This window comes from Chiroxiphia lanceolata, chromosome 3, assembly GCF_009829145.1.
Source record: "Chiroxiphia lanceolata isolate bChiLan1 chromosome 3, bChiLan1.pri, whole genome shotgun sequence".
NCBI classification, from domain to species: Eukaryota; Metazoa; Chordata; class Aves; order Passeriformes; family Pipridae; genus Chiroxiphia; species Chiroxiphia lanceolata.
The window spans coordinates 38,444,712-38,463,355 of record NC_045639.1 but is presented as its reverse complement, the minus strand read 5'-3'; the positions used below and the strand labels follow the sequence as shown (position 1 = coordinate 38,463,355).

At 39.8% G+C, this 18,644-nt stretch overlaps 1 protein-coding gene across 5 annotated transcripts in view; it reads left to right on the top strand.

Moving 5' to 3' along the window:
• Nucleotides 1-213: 213 nt before the first annotated feature.
• The window catches only part of CHRM3 (cholinergic receptor muscarinic 3), a 270,489-nt gene continuing 252,058 nt past the window's right edge, over nucleotides 214-18,644 (top strand). For 3 of the 5 annotated variants that reach the window (XM_032683918.1, XM_032683919.1, XM_032683921.1), the window contains exon 1: nucleotides 16,884-16,949. The gene's annotated coding sequence lies outside the window, so the exon portion shown is untranslated. Of the gene's footprint in view, nucleotides 308-16,883; nucleotides 16,950-18,644 lie in introns of those variants that run through there. The other 2 variants (XM_032683920.1, XM_032683916.1) reach the window with 1 other exon arrangement.

The window sequence follows — 18,644 nt, the reverse complement described above, 5'->3', positions numbered from 1 at the left end:
GTGGCGGCCGCATGGGGAGGGCGGCGGCGGGCGCGGGGCGAGCGGTCCCGGCGCGCCCCCGCCCACCCGGGGGCCGGCACTGAAGGGGCGGTGCCGCTGCCCGGGCACAGGTGCGGCGGCGGTGTCGGTGTCGGTGTCGGTGTCGCGGGCGGGTGCGGAGCGCCCTCCTCCCGGCGGCGCCCGGTGGGGGATGTGCCGGCCGCCGGGGGCGCGCCGCCCGTGGGAAGCGCGCTCCTAACGCCACCTGGGCGCCGCGGGCAGCGCTCGGCGCGGAGCGGGCGGTGTGGGGTCGCCGGGAGCCGGGCAGGTAGGAAGGAGGAGAAACGCCGGTTCGAGAGGGTCTGGGGGGCTTCTGTTTGTTTGTCCTCTCTTACGTGCGCTGTGCCAGCGGTGGGGAGCGGCGTGCGGCGCCGCCCGGGCCGGCAGCACGGCGGGACTCCCCGCGGGGAAAGTTGCGGACACGGTCCCTGCGGCGGGGTGGGTGAGGAGCCGTAAGACCCCTTGCCCGCTGCTCCCTGCCCTCCCGGGGTGGGGGGCTCAGGCGGTCGCGGCGGCGGCGGCCGCCGGAGGGCTCCGCGGAGCGCCGCGGGGCTGCCCCGCTCGCCGCGGGGCTCGGCGGAGCTGCCGCTCCCGGGGAGCGCTGCGCCCCTCGAACAGCGCCGCGAGGTGCCCGTAGGCTCGCCCTTCCGCTGAGTCGGAGAGGTCGGGGGCCGCTGCCGCACAGCGCGGAGTCTTGTCTTGCGGCGGCTCGCCCCGGAGCCCCGGGGCAGCGCTCGACGTGCCGCCGGCTGTCGGGCCGGTCCCGCGGGGGCAATGCGCGGGCGCGCAGCGCTGCGCGGCCTCCCCGAGGGCAGTCGCTGACCGTCCCCGCGGCTGTGAGCGGTGTCCGCTCCTTTCTGGATCCAACGGGGATCGCGCACCGGAGTGCGGGTTGGAGTTTGGGAAGGTAGCGGGGGGTAGGGTGTGCGCTGCCAGCGCACCCACGGGAGTGTCTGAAGCGGAGCCCGAGTATTTACTTAAAACCATGACTAGCAGTATTCCGTTTGCTGTATGAGTCTTGGGGCAGAGAAGCCCAAATGGACTCATGTGAAGGGCTGTGGATCCACTCATGCGGGTTTTCTTACTGATTAACTGGCTTCTGATTGTCTGGGATTACTTTGGAAAAACGCAAATCCCAGCAAATATCTGTGCTGACCATATATAGAAGTAGTTGCAGACTGAAGAACTATAACTTCAGTATTGCTGACACAGGTTGAGAAACTTTAAAAACAGCAAACAGAAGTCGGGATATGTCCTGAGGATGTTGCCCAAGTGATATATTTTCTTGTGTTTATATCCTACATTGACTGAAATATTACTACTTTTTTTGTTTACGTACCTATACACCTCAAAGTTAGTGAATGATATATTGATTTTATTTCGCCTGCCTCTGTATTTAATCTGGCAGCGTTTGGTTTACTTAGTTGTGTTGGGCCAGGACTGCAGTAGGAAACGCTGCTTTTTCTGCGTTGGAAGCCTGGTTTGGTGGCTTTCAGAAACGGGCTTCAGCTTGAAAGCAAGCAGGTCACTCATACAGTAGCAATTTTCCATGGGAATAAAGAATTGTTGCAGGGATTTCTGATGTTGTGTCTAAAAAAGTTTTCATGTTTTTTGCTCTCTTCTTTAAAAAAAAAATTAATACAGTTCTGTTATTACCAGAAGCTTTTATGTGTATTGCCCCATAGAGCACTATGAAGACTACCTTTTTCCATTGCTGAATCTCGTTCAGAGTAATGTGTTTTTATGTTGGTGTCCTGTGCATGTTAACAGAGTAACTCCAGCATTAGGAAACGAGAATCAGTTGACTTGAGCTGAAACACTGAAAACAATTTTCTTGGGTTGTTTTGAATGTAGCAGTTTTGCTGGATTTTAGTAACAAAGAAATGAAATGCTCTAGGGATAATCCAGTATGAAATTCATCTGACTTGCTGCCAGGCATATCAAAACATGTTGCAAGTTCTCCTCTTCTACCAGATGCACTTTGCCACCAAACTCAGAAATTCAGTTTTTTTATCCTTTCCTGTTTCATTCAAAAGAAATAAAACCTAATTTATTACAGAAACTGTCACAAGGTGTAAATTCATCTCATTTTCAAATAGATGAATAGTAACTTTCTGGAGGGAACCAATGGCATACTTTGTGTCATATATCTGTCTATTGTCAAGTGCAGTCCATTTTTCTTTCTGTTACTGAAAAAAATTCATCTTACTCATAGTAATATAGTCTGCATCCAACAGCTTTATACATTTCAGAGTAGCAACCTCAGTAGTTTTTTTTCATAGTGAAAACCAGCCATGACCGTATGAAGCATCACACAGTGCTCAATGGTGCCTTAAATTACAGTTCTAAGTATTAGTATTAAGGAGTAAAATGTCTTGGTTAATTTGTAAGCTGGTGTAAAAAATTGTTGCACTTACTACACTCTTCATTCTAAAGCTATAGTAACTGCTTTAAAACTCTCAAACCTCCCTTTCTTGCATTAGTATTTGTGTTTCAGCCTTAGTGCTATCAGTGTTTTCAGGATCAAATCCTAAATGCTAAAGAAAATCTTGTGATGACTAAGGTAAAAATTTCTTCTACACGAATACTACAGCATTATGGTTCATATGTCATATCTCCTGTTCTCTCTGTCTTGATTGTAGCAGACAGCCTAAATGTGTACTTTGTGCCAACAATTCCTGTGCTTACGCAGCGTTATGTGACTCAGAAAGGGGTGCAAAAGGTGCTTGATGCTTGGAAAAAGTCTGAGTGATCTGGATGACCTTAATTAATATTGTTCATTATCATATTACAGCTTGTTTGCCATTAAGGGGAGATGGTGTTCTGAGGATAAGACAAAGTATTTGTGCAATATTTGAAGGCAATGAAAGCTCTGCTCAGTGCATGTAAACGCATGGTTGCTTAGTTTAGTACATAATATGATAGAACAGTTTACTAATATTAATAGTGTCGCATACTATGTCGCATAATGGCAGACTTTCATTTAGTGAAGATATATAATAAAGCTTTAAAATAAGAACAGTATGGATAAAAATATGTGGGGAAGGATATGCAGTGCCATCTCAGTATTCTTATCTGTATTTAAGTACCATATTTTATGAATATGTAACAGATGTTTAAATGGATCTGTAAGCTTGGAATAAAAAGAAAGAGCCTGGTAACACCAAAAGTAGTCTGTTTTGCAAATCCATTCAACAGTGTTGCTACATTCCCTGTAACTTCATTCTGTGTCTTCAGTTGAAGAATATAAATTCTGCCAGACTGCACGGCTGCTGTAATGTGTGAAGCTGTCAGTTAGAGATGCTGGGAGAGTGTCCATCACCTACACCTCTAGAAGCCCAAATTGTGCCTCTTAGTCCATCCAGCAGTGTTGTAGCATATACGAGACTATGTACCTGATGGTGTTGGGGTGCAAAACGTTATAAATAAATCTAGTATGAGCCTGGTGTGCCATGATTAAACTATGACTTCATGCTCAGGAGTTGTCTTATTTTTCTTTTAAGAGAGGATAAGAGCAGGCTGCAACATTTGCTACTTCTTGTGCCTTGGTTGAGTGCCACTGTAACACAACCTTGTACATGGAAGCCTGATTAGGAGATTTAGTGAGGGCAAAAAGAGAAGGCATTCTCCTGAATGTCAAATGTTGAAATTACTGTGTGTTAGAACGATTAACCCTCTTGCATGTTCTAAGTGTGTGGTTTTGTGCTGCAGGCATCCGTTGGTATAAAGGAGAGTAGACTTAAGTGAATTTCTTTATTAAATGTTTGCAAACTGAAGGCAAGGTCTTTTCTATGGTTGGAAAATCTTTGGAAAAACAAAAGATGTCAGTTATATTACAAATGATAAATAATCAGTTGCTAGAATGAGAGCTAGAGGCAGCTTGATACTTCTGTAAATTAATCTTGATGGAGATAGTAACAGAGAAATATTTAATAATACAGCTAGGGTATGGATAATCAGAAAGTGTTTTCCTGGATATTATTTAGAAATGCAGCCACTTGTCAATGCCATTACCTTTCCTTTTCTGTTTTTTGTCCTTTCATTCTAAAGATAAAGAAAAACCTAACATTTTTTAATTTAGAACACTTTCCTGCAAGCAAATTCGAAGTTTTGTTCATTTACCCAAGTGCAATACATCGCTATAGTCACAGTATCAGAGTCCAGGCAGACCAGCCGTCTGGTTGATCTCTGTTGTGAGCATTATTCCTAAACTTGATCTCCAGGAAGTTGTGGCTGCTCTGCTAGTTCTTTTGGACATAGTGAATGTGACCAGGGGGTTCAGAATTGTCCAGTTAAATTCAACAAGTTGATGGAATTGGGCTCTATAATGATCTATATTTCTGGTTTTCTTTCCCCCTCTGGGTAAGGACTCTGTGTGATGATGTGTAAGGTTAATCTCTCACCATATTTAGATGATAATCTGTCCTTCTGCATTCCTAGTATATCTCCATGGGAAAAAGATTAATTGTGACATACAAAAGCTTGTAATACAAAAGTCAGAAGTTTATCTCTAACAAACAAGTTCATAGAGGACTGAGAAACTTGGAAGGAAGGGATTAAAAAAGTGCTTGGAGTTTCTAGTGCATGTCTCTGTATGTACATGACTTCTGTTAAAGAAAATTATCTAATCTCAATGCCAGTGGTTGGTCAAGGGATTTTGTGCAATGTGGTTTACCTGCTTAGCTCTAGCTGTGTTTGTGTTGAACATTTTGTCCATTACTACCTTATTTGACAGCATTAGGAGCCAGATGCTGAAGGTTCTTCATGGACCTTTAAGCCTCCACATGATGTATGAAGGGACCCCTTTTCAGATCAAATGTATAGAGTTATGACATCATACACTGTCCTGCAACCTCCTTATTCTTGTATGTCCTTCTCCTAAGCAGAAGATCCTTCCAGCATCTAGGATTAATGGGTTTTGAGGAACCTCAGACTTTCATTCAGGAATGTTGAGAAACTATCAGCTATAACATCTAAAGGACATAAACATGACAGTTTTGAAGGGGAAAAAATGCTATCTATCATCCACAAGGATTTATAAAAAACCTCCATCATTTCATTATGAAATAAGTAAATTTGAGTTCAGTAATTATGTGGGTTTCTAGTAGCAGGAAATACACTATTAAGGCTGTCAAATTGTACATTAAAAAAAATCGTACTAAATACATACTGAAGAAGAAAAGTGTTCCACTTCCTTCAGCCTTACACTTCAAACAGTTATGCAGAGACACACTATCCTTTATAGGATTTAAATAGCAAGTCAAGCCTAAAAAAAAAGGAAAATTCTCTCTGAAACCTTAAATACCTTGTAGAAGGTACTGGGCTGCAACAAAAATAATAAATAATTTGGCGAGATAATTGTAGTGTTGTTTCGTGTGACCTGGAAAACACTTATCCACTTCATGGCTATTACTCAGGAATGAGAGTAAGCAGGTCATTGTCTTGAATGAATATGCTTGCACTCTAAAATGCCAAAGAAAGGTCTCTGCAAAACTCTGAAAGAACAGTGTCAAGTCTGCAGAGAAAAGTATTAAATTCCTCTTCCTTATACTAATGTAGAGGATCTTGTCCCACCGAGTGCCATTATGTATGAAAGGAGACACATCCTTGTGATCTTAGGGGAGTTCCTGAAACACAACAGAGACTGAGTCTGTCTTGAGGTATTAAGGCAGCAATACTCATGCTGCACATACTGAAGCATGAAATATCCATTATGCTTGCTTTGATGGCTGCAAGTTCTGTATTGGTCACCTGTGCAACATCATACTACTTTATTTAGTTTGTTTTTTTATTTTTATTTTTTTATTATTTTTTTTTGGCCAGCAGTCTTATAGCACTTTCCCATATTTCTGTAGTAAAAATTAATAGTACTAATTGCCACTTCTTTTATCATTAATTTCTGAATCAACATGAAGTATTGCTATAGCAACTAATCCTTTTGAACTTCACTGCAGACAATTAGTAGGAGAATTCAATCTCAATATGTAATAAGCACAATAGTAAGAACTATTCAAAGGATTAAGGAGCTTTTAAAGGGAGTAATACAAACACTCAAAACTGTCATGAAAGAACAGAACCTGAAAGTTTTCAGAATTATCTTTTTTAATCATCTCCAGTTGCTATAAAAAAGTGCATACTTGTTTCAAACAAAATAATTACAGCACATTGTGTCTCATCAGAGATAAAATACATCACCCTGTGGAATACTCTGCAGATTTTTATCTTTGATAATAATGTTTCAACATAAACTCCTGCATGCTCACTCAAAATGTAGTTGGTCTTTAGCCCTGAGAGTGGATGTGCAGGAAAACCCTAAGTAGGTTTCAGGATTAGCTGGACAGCAAATAATCCAAATTTATGAACTCAGAATTAGATAGTGCTTTATCTCTGCTTTTTCACCAGCATCTTTTTTTTTTCTTCCTTCCTCGAAATGGATTGCTATTTGCATTTTACCTTGTCATCTCTCTCGATAACAGGCAGAAAAGGGAAGTTATCCATATATGCGCACACACACATCAGGAGGCATAAGGGGTGTGGAAGATCCAAACACCTGAGGAACATTGGAATAAAAGGGAAATGTCTTACGCTGCAAGTCCAAGATGGATATTATTGGCCGTGATAGATTCTGAGGTAGTGAAAGCTTATAAATCTTTAGAGGGAGCTAGGTTTCTGAGGATGTTGATTGCACTGAAAGAAGGTTGTGTGAGAACAGAGTGTAAGGACGAGTGAAGGGTAAGAACAAGACAACTGTAAATTAAGGAAAAGAAAGAGTCAAAGAAGGGGCAGTGCCTGTAGGAGGGAAATCTGAAGGTAGTGTTGTGGGAGCCTATGACTCTTGCATACGTACAGGACAGAGAAAAGAAGAAGGGGGAACAGTAAAAGACCCAGAAAAAAATGGAATAACATGATTCTAGATGCTGAGGGGAGAACATACCTGTGGCAGAAATCCTGGGAAGGATGTGACAGTTTCCTGGGGGGAAGGGTCGTTGTGTGGATTCTTGCTTCACCTCGAGAAGTGATGGCTTCATAATGGTGCTTCACTGGATGTCAAGACTGCCTCTTCTGTGTATTACTGATATATGTTTCCGTATATGCAGTGCCTCTGATGCCTCACAGACCTTCCGTGGTTACTCTGACCAGACTGTTAACCTTACAAGTAATAATTGGTAGGACGTAAATATTGAAAATGAAATTGCATGGAAGGCCACAGCTCTGCAATTTTCTCTTGTCAGAATACCTCTTCTTGGAGAACCCTTCAAAGCTCTCTGCATAATGTCAAATGGTACCATTTTCTAGCAGTCAAAGCTTTAAATTTCCCTTCCACTTGTACCTCCTGGTTGTCCCTTTTATTAGCATAGTGATATGGCTTTGTTAACTGGGAAATCCTAAAGAAAATACTGCAATAAAAGCAAAAAGAGCATTACAAAATCAATAGTGAAGAAATGCTGAGTATCTTTTACTTGCAGGATTCTTGGAAGACGAGTGATCCTTGGAATATTTATGTATGTAAACATTGTTCTAAAATATCTATTGCAGAAAGCTTCTTCTAAGAAGCAAATCAGTTTAGCAGTGTCTCTTAAGGAGGTATGGAAAAAAAGGAGAATTGGAGTCATATCTTGGGCCTGGAGCTGCTGAGAGAAATTCAAGGAGATTTAAATCTAGTAAGGAGGCTTGTGGTGAAGAGTTGTTGATTTCAAATGTCTTTATATTCTTTTTCTGGTTATTGTTTTGTATAAAATTATCTTGTATTTCGTGCAGGAAGTGATGGAAAAAATTCACTCTTAAAAAAGACATAGATTTTCTCTGGAAGACCAAAAACATTGATCTCTAGTGTCTGGATACAGTATATAAAAAAAAAAGGGGGCTAAAACAGAATGACTTCAGAGCAAATGGTGATGAAAGAGATGAAGCAAATGTGTGTGGAAGAGAAGCTTACCAAATTACAACTCAAGGAGTAAAGAAGTTTGCTATAGAAAATAGTTACTAAAAATAATGCTATACAATGCAAAGGGAACTAATATAAATAGAAAGGCAATGAGAATAATTTGTAGCTCCATTTCTGGAAGCTGCCGTTCAGTAGCTACTGGCTAGCGATGATGTGTTGGGCAGATGTATTGGTTCTCCTTTTCCTTGGTGTTAAACTGCAGTGTGATATGGGAATATATCAACAAATCTGAAGACAGTGTCTGACTTTCCTGTTGATAGACAGTCATAGATATATGCCTTGGATTGTCAGGTTTTTCTTTTTCAGTCATACAGCAGTTTTCACTGGAAAAGCATAGTGCTTACTAAGACTTCCAAATAAAAATACAAGTGACTGTTACTCTTCCTCCCATTCAGTGTCTCCATTCAAAAAAACTCAGTTGTTTTGTGAAAGCAGCTATGTGGAAGGTGAAGATGAACTGTACTTTTCAGAAGTAGCAGACGGTGTTTATACTGTTCAGTACTGAGTCAGTAATTTTCATTCTCACTCAGCTCAATGAAAGCTGTGTTTGTTTGCTGAAGGGAATGCTAAAGAGGCAAAAATGTGCAAGCAAGATTGAAAAGAAGTTTGTTGGGTTGGCGTGGTCAGATTTTGGTAGCAGGAGGGCTACAGGGGCAGCCTCTGTTTGAAGCTGCTAGAAATTTCTCTTATGTTTGGTAAAGCCAGTGCCAGACAGCTCCAAGACAGACCCACTGATGGTCAAGGCTGAGCCCATCAGTGATGCTGGTAGCACTTCTGGGATAACATTCAAGAAGGGAAAAAAGTTACTTTACAGGGCAGTAACTCTGCAGATGCCAAGGTCAGTGAAGAAGGAGTGGGAGGAGGTGCTCCAAGCACCAGAGCAGCCTGTGGTGAAGAGCGTGGTGAGGTAGGCTGTCCTCCTGCAGCTCATGGGGGTCCTTAGTGGAGCAGAGATCCACCTGCAGCCAGTGGAGGACTCCATGCTGGAGGAGGTGGGTGCCCGAAGGAGGCTGTGACCCTCTGTGAAGCTCGTGCTAGAGCAGGCTTCTGGCAGGACCTGTGGAGAGAGGAGCCCACACTGGATCAGGTTTGTGACCTGCAAGGGACCCATGCTCAAGCAGTTCATGAAGCACTACAGTCCATGGGAAGGACTGAGTTTGGAGAAGTTGGTAGAGGACTGTCTCCAGTGGCAGAGACTCCATGCTGGAGCAGGGGAAGAGTGTGAGGAGTTCTCCCCCCGAGGAGGAAGGAGCAATTGAGGCAATGTGTGATGAACTGACTGTAGATACCATTCATGGGGGAAAGGTGTTTTGAAGATTTGGGTTTGTTTCTCATCATTCTGCTCTGATTTTGATGGGGCAAATTTTCTAACTTCTTACCAAAGTGGAGTCTGTTTTTCCCATCATGGCAATCAGTGAGTGATCTCTCCCTGCCCTTATCTTGGCCCATAGCCTTTTGTTTTATTTTCTTTCCCCTGTTCAGTTGAGAAGGGGAGTGAAAGAGCAGCTTTGGAGGCAGCTGGTATCCAGCCAGGGTCAACAAAATGTTTATAAATACAGCAATAGGTTTCATATATAATCTTTAAAAACTGCCTAAGATGTGATAATTTTCTACTTCAATCTCTCTAGAAGTTTAGTATTTTCTTTTACAGTGATGTTGGCTTGAACACTTCCAGCTTGAGCTGGATAGAACTTAAACTGAGTTACAAATTCATATTAATTTGGACACAAAACTGTTTTAACTTTCTTTAATGTCCAAACTCTTTGGGAACTGATGAGTTTTTTGTGTTGATATCAAAATTTTAGGTTCATACCAGTGATTAAAAATATTGGATGTTTATTTTACTGATAAAAAGTTCATTGAAGGATTCATTCAAATCTTATTTTCAATACTATGTTTCTGAATATCATACTTTATATGAGATATGTTTCTCATAAGCACAACCCAAGTGATCCATCGTTAAAAGCATATTCTTACAAGCTTTAAAGCTCTTTACCTTTCCATCCAGTTTGGGGAAGAAAAATGTCATTTGTTATTAATTTCTGCATTCATTGTGATTTATTTCCATCTGTGAATAAAATATTGAAGCTGAACAGATATCATGATTTTTACTAGTGTTTATTAGTCTTCTCTCCTGCCTCCTCCTCAAAAAACAGCGTTAAGTTGTTAAATGAAAATGATGATTCTGGAAAGATGCTTTTTTCCAAGAATGCTAAGCAAGCATGGATTTAGTTTTACAGATTTGTATTAGACGCTTTCTTTAATTAGGTTGGAAAAAACTCATTTAAGTAAGTGCATGTTGAGTCTGACATCCAGAAATGTGGTTCAGTAAATAGGTACTTGGAGTGCAGAATTTTCATGAAGCATTACATGCTCAAGCTTTTCAGGGCTCTTGTGAGCAAATCTACTGCTGATGTAAGCTGCCAGGATCAGCTCTTGAATTATGGGTATGGTAAAATCATGCTTTTAAATGCCTGAAACAGAAGAATGAAGGCTATGTGACTTGTAGGCTGACAGTAGCAATCAGGAGGAAACCAAGCATGATCTCAAGTGAACTTCGCTTGAAATAAAATAGTACACAAAAAAGCTCATTTCTCCTAATTTCTTCCCCACAGTTTTGGCACATGTACACAATTATCACTTGCTGTCATATTTGCAAGTTAAGAAAATGGAATTTCAAATATGAATATGATCGGATATGTTGTTTTCAAGGAGAAAATATTGGAATTGAAACAATTTTTAGCATATTGATTACTTTGAATGTAGCTAAATGTCTAATACGTAGCAACCTGCCAATATTAGCATGCTGAAGTCTTATCCTTATTACATCAGTTTGAAAGTTTCCGTGGTACAGTGAGTCATACAGGCGACCAGTATCCTTTTCTGTGTCAGATATCATCAACTTTTTTCACTTCATATGTTGTTGTTTGGTGGGTTTATTTGTTTCTAGGAATAATGCATTTTTTTACAACAGCTGTAGTTTTGCTTCTGCTTCTCTAAAATTTCACTGTCATTACTGTTTCTGTAGAAGTTATGGAGAGTAAAGGTTCCTTTAAAAAAAAAAAACGCAGTCAACAACAACCCCCTGCCCCCCAAAAAAACCCCCCAAAAAACCTAAAAACTCCAAACCAACGAACAAAAGTCCCACAAAGCCCAAACCTCATCCTTTTCATTTTATAAGGTGGTAACATTTTCTTGATATGGCTTACATAATTGGATGGGACATAATTTATTTGTCTTGTGTATTGATTTATATAACAAGAACACTAGAACATTGAGAACATTTGTGTTACAACCTTTTATGATTGTGTGACTTGCATGACTTTGACTCTGCTTTATGATTGTGATTGAAACTGGGTGTTGCAATGTCATTAAGGAGAGCATTTCTGAATCTTAGTGTTAGGCATACCAAAACTCAGATTTCCAGACTGTTTCTTTCAATTACTCAGATTTTTTTTTTATATTTTTTAATTCGCTGTGTGTTTGAAACTGTGGTGGTGTTTGTTTTTAGCTTTAGCAGCTACTTTCCTTCATTATGTATTTATTTTTTACTATATTAAAAATAACTTCTGATGGCCTTTCACTTGGTTTTTTCAATTGGTAATGCTGCTACTCCTGATCTCAGGGTAAACAAATGTAATGGATTCTTTGGTAACTGTGTTGAATCTACAAAGTTAAATTATTAATTTAATTTCTGCATGGATTGTGGAAAGTCCTGCACCTAATTCATGGCCACTTACAGGTTAGTATCGTCAGTTTAGGGAATGTAAGATAATTACCTTACTGTTTTTGGCAGAAGTCCTAAAAAGAAACATTTCTGTAAGAAATTTGAGAATTCTAATGGTTAAGATGATAAGGTATGCTTGGGTCTGAATGCGTATACTAGAAAACTGTAGTTCTGATGTCTCCCTTCATCCTCCCCTTTCCCTCTCCCCCAGTCTTTGATGCCAAGTATCCTGGATTATTAATGATTAAGAGCAATGAATAGATGCAGAAAATGTTCACTTAATGTATTTGGATAGCTCATGCAGGAGGTTATATCTAAAAGCTACAACATAAAGAGGAAACACTATAGAAGTGTTCTTATATTTGATAGATGTGTGTATACACCATCTGGCTGTGTTTCTGTCTTAAAGATGTGGGGTGACACCTAGCACTGTTAAGCTACAGGTTGGGTTTTCTTTTTGTTTTGGATTTGGACAAATTGAAGTTTCACTTCAACCTGTCTTTCTTTTACTTTTTTTTAAGCTCGGACAGTGAAAAGCGTGGGACTTTTTCTGCTCAGTTTTACTTGTGTGTTTTGTTTATAACATTTTTAAACCATGAAAGCTGGAAAACACAATAGTCCTTCTTTTTTTTTTTCTACCAGAGATATTAGCCTCTCCTAGTAAATTGAAACAGAAAAGTGAATTCTAGAAATATGTGGCCAGTTGCTCTTGTTTTAGCCAATGATGTGCGTGGAGTGTACGTGTGCAAAACATACTTCAAGGCCTGTCCTAATCAACTTAAGCAAAATAAATTGAAATAAATATCCTCAAACTATTTGCAGCAGTTACATTATATTAATTTAAATGAGATTAAAGCTATAATATGTGTAGCTATTTTCATGTGAAGATAAGCTTAAGAAATATTCTTCCTCTGATCCTAGTTCAGGGTAACAACCAGACCAGAACCTTTCATTTGAAGATTATAATTTCCCTCCTGAATTTCTAGTGTCCTTTTTGCACCCCTCTGCTGGTTAGCTGTATATAATTTTTCCAAATATTTTTGGTTATGTGTATTTTATTTACAAGTTCAGTTCTGATGAAGTGATGTGTGTATATATTAGGACTTTTATTTGTGAGAATCATGTAACTGGAATAAATATTCTAAATAGGTAATTATGCACAAAATTATAAGAATAGAGGTTGTTATTCATAGGTTTGGGTAGGAAGTTTTTGTTTTGATTGTGCTTGTTAATAGATCTTGTGTGGATAAAACATGAATTTTATTGGAGAAACTTGAGTGAAATGGCACTCATGGAATAGAGTTGAGGTTCTACAGAATGAACCTGAATTGTATTGTGCACGTGAAGGTAAGAACGTCATATTCTGAACCGGCCTGTAAGAGGAAAAACTCCTTGATATAGCACTGCTGTAATAGTAATACGACTAATGGTGGATTTGTGGTGTTCTGGCATTTTATCTTTCCAGCAATATTTGGACAGAGCTGAGAGAGCTGACTGAGAAACTGACTAATCCATAGAACAAAAAGATGAGTAGCTAGTGACTTGTCAGTAAGCAATTTTCAACAGCTTTAACTTGGAGTTTCAATGACTTTAATAGATTGTTTGACTGCATTATCTAGTAGCAAGGCTTTACCTCTGGATTTAGTGAAATCTTATGCTTTTGTCATGTCATTGGGATATCATGAAAATATGTGAAAATGGCTTCAGCAGTAATGTGCAGAGTGCTTTGAAATGGATTAAATGACTCTATGTTAAAGCAAAATAGTTATTGAGTGCTTGCTAGCCAGCTGAACTTTACCTAAATCAATGGTCATATCAAGTTAACAAAAATTTCTGATATAGGCAAAGAAAAGGTCATTGAAATAAGGAAGTCATGTTCAGGAGTCCATACTGACATCAGAAGATGTAAAGTTGAATGTGCACAGTATGTTTGACTGAAAGGCTAGTTTTCCTTCTGTAATTGTAAATATGGTGTGCAAACAGCTGTAGAAGTATATTGTGATATTTTATCCCAAGGAGCTTAATGTAAAGAAATGTGGGTTAGCATCGGAGTGGTTATAAATTAGCCATATTCTATTAGCTCACATTTACTTATGTCAATTTGTAGCTCCTCTAAAGTCATCTTGAGCTTTGCACAGAATACCCATGATGTTCACTCAGCTTCTGCCACCCATGAGAATTTTAAATAACTACAACTGAAGCTCTTTAGGCCTCTTGAAGAAAAAGAAAAAGGCGCTATCTAAGCAGACCGTGTACCAGCTGCTTTATTTTCCTTTTGCACACCCTTGATATTATACACTTTTGGTTCCTTCTGTATTGTTTGTGTTTGTTGATCTTTTTGAGATGAAAGTTACTGCAGGTGTCAGCTGAGTGTTAGTGTTGCAGTGTCCATATTGGAAAAGTTAGTGTATAATTAGTGACTTGTGAATTCCCCTGTTGATATTTAGAAGCTTTGACCACCAATCCTGTGTTTTAGGAGCTGCTTGAAATTGTTGTAATGAGAGTTGAGCTGAAATGTACAAAACTTTGGATGCTACAAAAGTGACTACCTTGCATAACAACTTTGGTGAAAAACCTGAAAGAAATAACTCTGGACTGAGGAATTTGTTTTCTCTTCTGACAAAGCCTAAAAATTAGTCAACTAGCTACAGTCAAGGGACTGTAGTCAACCAGACTATCTGGTTTTTCAGGCACGAATTAATTCCACAACAGCTATATTACTACCTCAGGAAACTTTTAAACTCTTTAGCTTAGGTGACAGATGGACGTGATACTGTCTAATTTTCGCTGAGTTAGTGCTATGGGATTTCCCCTTTGCTGTTCCTGTTAATCCTCTCTATTTAGTTAAAATTCAGAGAAAGGAGATGAGGACAGTTATCCGACTGTAGAGGCAGGCTGGCCACCCAGGAGAGTTTAGAGTTTATAATGATTCTAGTCAGTGGGGAGAAATTGTGGAAGTTTTAAGTTTCTGTCATTCATAGATCTGAAGTGCAGTGCTTTCAAACTTTGGCATTACCTTATGTCTTGAAAATCTAGATAGATATTTTTGATTTCCACAGGCCAGTGCAAGTTGTCTGATAGTGAGGTACTGGGAGCCTGAAGGCAATTGCAGGCATGAGATAAATGCAGGTGGTGTTGAAATAGTTCACTAGCATGTGTTCCTGACTTGGACACGTACAAGCATTTGCACAGGCACCTCTCAGTGAGGGAGAAATGTCAAGATCTGGCTCCTGGAAGTCTTTGTATGTAATCTTAACATGACTCTATCATGGTGGGATGCAGCTGCATCTCGAGATGCTTGTGAGTTTGTAAACTGCTGGTTAGTAATGAATCATTTGTGCAAAGGGTTTCATTTTTTATCCCTTGAAAAATGGAGCTGCTTATCTGCTTCAACAAAAAACTCTCCTCCACGCAAAAATTTTCAATATTCTGTTGCAGTTAATTCCACAGGACTTTGACTGTGAGGTGGATCACATGATGGTGGTTTTTTTTCTGGGTCTTCAGCTAGAGGAAATAGTTTGGAAATGGGTTTCCAGATTCCCAGCCATCTGTTAAAGCTTTCTTTCTTGAAACTGTTTGTTATTTCTGAGGCTGCCTTATATTTCTTGCTAAACTGTAAGGCTGTAGTAGTCAAATATTTCCACAAGCTGGGTTGCTGAAAAATCCTTCAGTGACAAATTTAAGTCAATACTTCTATGTGTCAGTATAGCAGATGTTTCACCATTAATGTGAACTGCAAGCAGAACCGTAAGCATGTCACAGGAGAGAAGCTAATCGTGTATGTTGAAGAAAAAATGAGTGAGTATTGGTGCTTGTGGACTAAGGCATTTGGAAGCTCTTGTACAGGGGAAGAAAAGCAGAATTAGGGTAGATGCTACGAGATTGTAGACTTTTTTATTTTTTATACGATGACATGGTATTTTAAATCGCATACCAGATAAGAAGTGAAACGTTTTCTCCCTTACAGTCAGGGACAGTACATTAGCAGGTAATTTTCTAGCTCCTGTTGATCATATTGACAGGCAATTTTTAATTAGGTAGTTTTAGCAGTGCTCTTCTGCCCAATAGCTCTTACCATAATCAGGATGGAAAGAATTCCTCTGTATGCTCATAAAAATTGATTCAATTTTTTTTGTCCGTTTACGTTTCTGCTCTGCGCAAAATGAATTCCTGTGCTCGACCTCAGTTGCAGACCACTTCTCCACCAGAAACGCAGCAGTCTGGCAAACCAGCAGAAAGGGTGGGAACATGAACAGCAATTGCCAGAGCATTGCAGTACATTAATTTTACCTTAATTATACTTTAGCCCATGATTAATACAGGTCACTGGTGGCTGGTCATATTGTAGACCATGCTGAAAATTGTACAATGACAAGTACAACTCCTCTGAGACATTTTGACTACCTTGCTTAAATAATCATTGTTTAAGCATGGTAAGGAAACTGTTTATTTTGAAAATGTTTCCAAGAAGTCCTAATCCCCTTTTGGGGTAAATGAAATAGTTCATGCTATGAGATTACTTTTAACTGTGGAAAGCAGTCGGGTTGAATACTGAAAAGGAAACAGAAAAGATAATTGGCTGTTTTGCTTTCTCAGCAAGTAAAGTGAAAAAATTTCTTTGGATTGGGTAGATTTGCTCTTTATCCCAAGGGCTGAGTGGAACGTCTTTGCAGGTCAAGATACAAGTTGATCAGGCAGACAAATGTGTTCTCAGGAGAAGACTTTGGACCAAGAATGCTTAGAAGCAGTCTAGTTCAATGCCTGCACATCCGTAAAACTCATCCCTCGATAAGAAGGGGGAATCATTAGTTTAGGATAGATCACTCAGTTGCCATACAAAGTAGCATCACATGCTTTGTTCTGAGGAGTTTTGAACATGTTGTAGTCATTTCCCTAGAGATTGCCCCAAACATACAACTCCTTTGGTTAGCACTGCTTGGAGATCATGGTTATACTTTGTGTAACTAGCTAGCATATACCTGAATAAGAACTCCAGCTGTCACTGTCCTCTGTGTTTCTTAGCAAGCATCCCTCTTTCTGTCTTAATTGCAAGTCAGATGTTTTCTTTCTCCATATATTTCATATCACATCATGTTGCTTCAACACCAAGGCCAGTGCCTGTGTCTCCTCAAGGGAAGAGTTGCATGTGAATGACTTGGGAGATGGCTGTCCTGTAGCTGCATCCCCTGCTGTCACTGAGCAGCCTTCCAAGAGTCATGCTTTGTCCTGGGTTTTCAGGTAAACTGAAGTTACCACTGCTTTGCCTAAAAGCTATAAAATGGAGCTACCTCAGGACTAGGTGGGCTGTCTGTGAAGCAAGGACAGGAGCGCAGCTGAGACTGACAGTCTCTGTGTACATTTTTCTTGTTCATCATTCAAAGCCTTCTCCTGCCAAGGAGAACAGTATAGTCTCAAACTTAAGTGTTTGCTGGGGAAGTCAGTAATGTATGCTTGAACCCACAGGTTCAATTCCACACTGACTCTGAGGATACTGTTTGGCCTGAGTGACAATTGTAAACTCTGCACATGGGCTTTTCTTTCAAACTGAAGTCTGTTTACATGCCCTTTCCTTGCTGGTTGAGTATAAATATTTACTTGAGAGAAGATGATTTGGTTTGGTCTCTGTTTTGCCATCAAGAAGAATCTTGAACAGTAGTAATCTGGGTTAAAACCAATCAATTGCAAAATCAATTAGATCTGTTAGCTTCACAGTTTTGTTTAAAAGACAGAAGATTTATACTTCTGAGATTCTTGAGTGTTTATATAAGAAACTACATGAAAGGTTTAACGTTGAGTCATAACAAGACCTAAAGCAAAGCAAATTATTTGCTGATAAAATCCACAGCAAAAAAATATTAAAAAAACCCCAAAGCAACAATGCAAATCCCTTCATGTGTAATTGTGTGTTATACTCTTGGGAGTTGTTCACTGGCAGCTTCTCTCAGGAGCAATGACTAAATACATAAGTGTATGTGTATGTAAGCACAGTTCTACAGCCTCTAATTCTTGTTCATATTGCAGGAGTTGGCAGGACCTTCCATAGATGGTAACTGCTCTTCAGTTTTAATTTCATGCTCAGAAGATGTAATATGTCTTCAGAAGGTCAAAATTCCCTTCCTGTCATCACATACAGTTACGTGAGAGATTTTTTTGCTCGTAGGACCAGATGATAGCTTTCTTACAGTGATGTGCAAGTGGGAGTAGAAAAGAGCTCTTTTCACACAGTCCTGCATTGTTACATTTAAAATGATGGAATGAGTCAAGGCTAAGTTGTCTGGGTATATATGCATGCTTAGAGGTTAGTATAGGTACAGTAACTACATTTCTTAGATAATTGTCCTATTCTTTTTATGTAAATGTTTGCAAGGATATAAAATTGCATTCACTAATACCCTTCTATCAGTAGGCAAAAAATGAACAACAGGAAGCTCTCCCTGCTACACTTAATTCCATATACAAAGTGCTTGACTAATTTGGCCACAGAAGCTGTTCCACTTTCTCACGTACATGTATTCTTCATTGCCTTGATATTGCAGGGATTTTGTTCTTCCGTGGAAGTAAACAAAAATGTTCCTTCTGCTATTTTAAGCAACAAGTGGAAACTTTCATGGGTGAAACAAAGAGTTGAAAAGTAAACTGAAACAGCTTTCAAGTTTAAGTTCAGTTTTGGGGTTATAAGCTGCTTTTGTAAGACTTCACTGTAGCCTCATTGCTTCTTAGAGATGCATGATTTTACATGATTGCAAAACACTTTTAGCATTTCCCTGAGGTAACAGGAGGGAGAAAAGACTTGTCTGAGAAGACTGAGGAGCTGGAAGCCCTCAGTCATCCATTCAAAGTCTTTGTTGCTTCTGTGGTGAGAATCAACTAATGGCGAAACCATTTGACTAAAACCTGTAACTGCTGTGTTTTTCCTCATCTTCATCTGGTTTT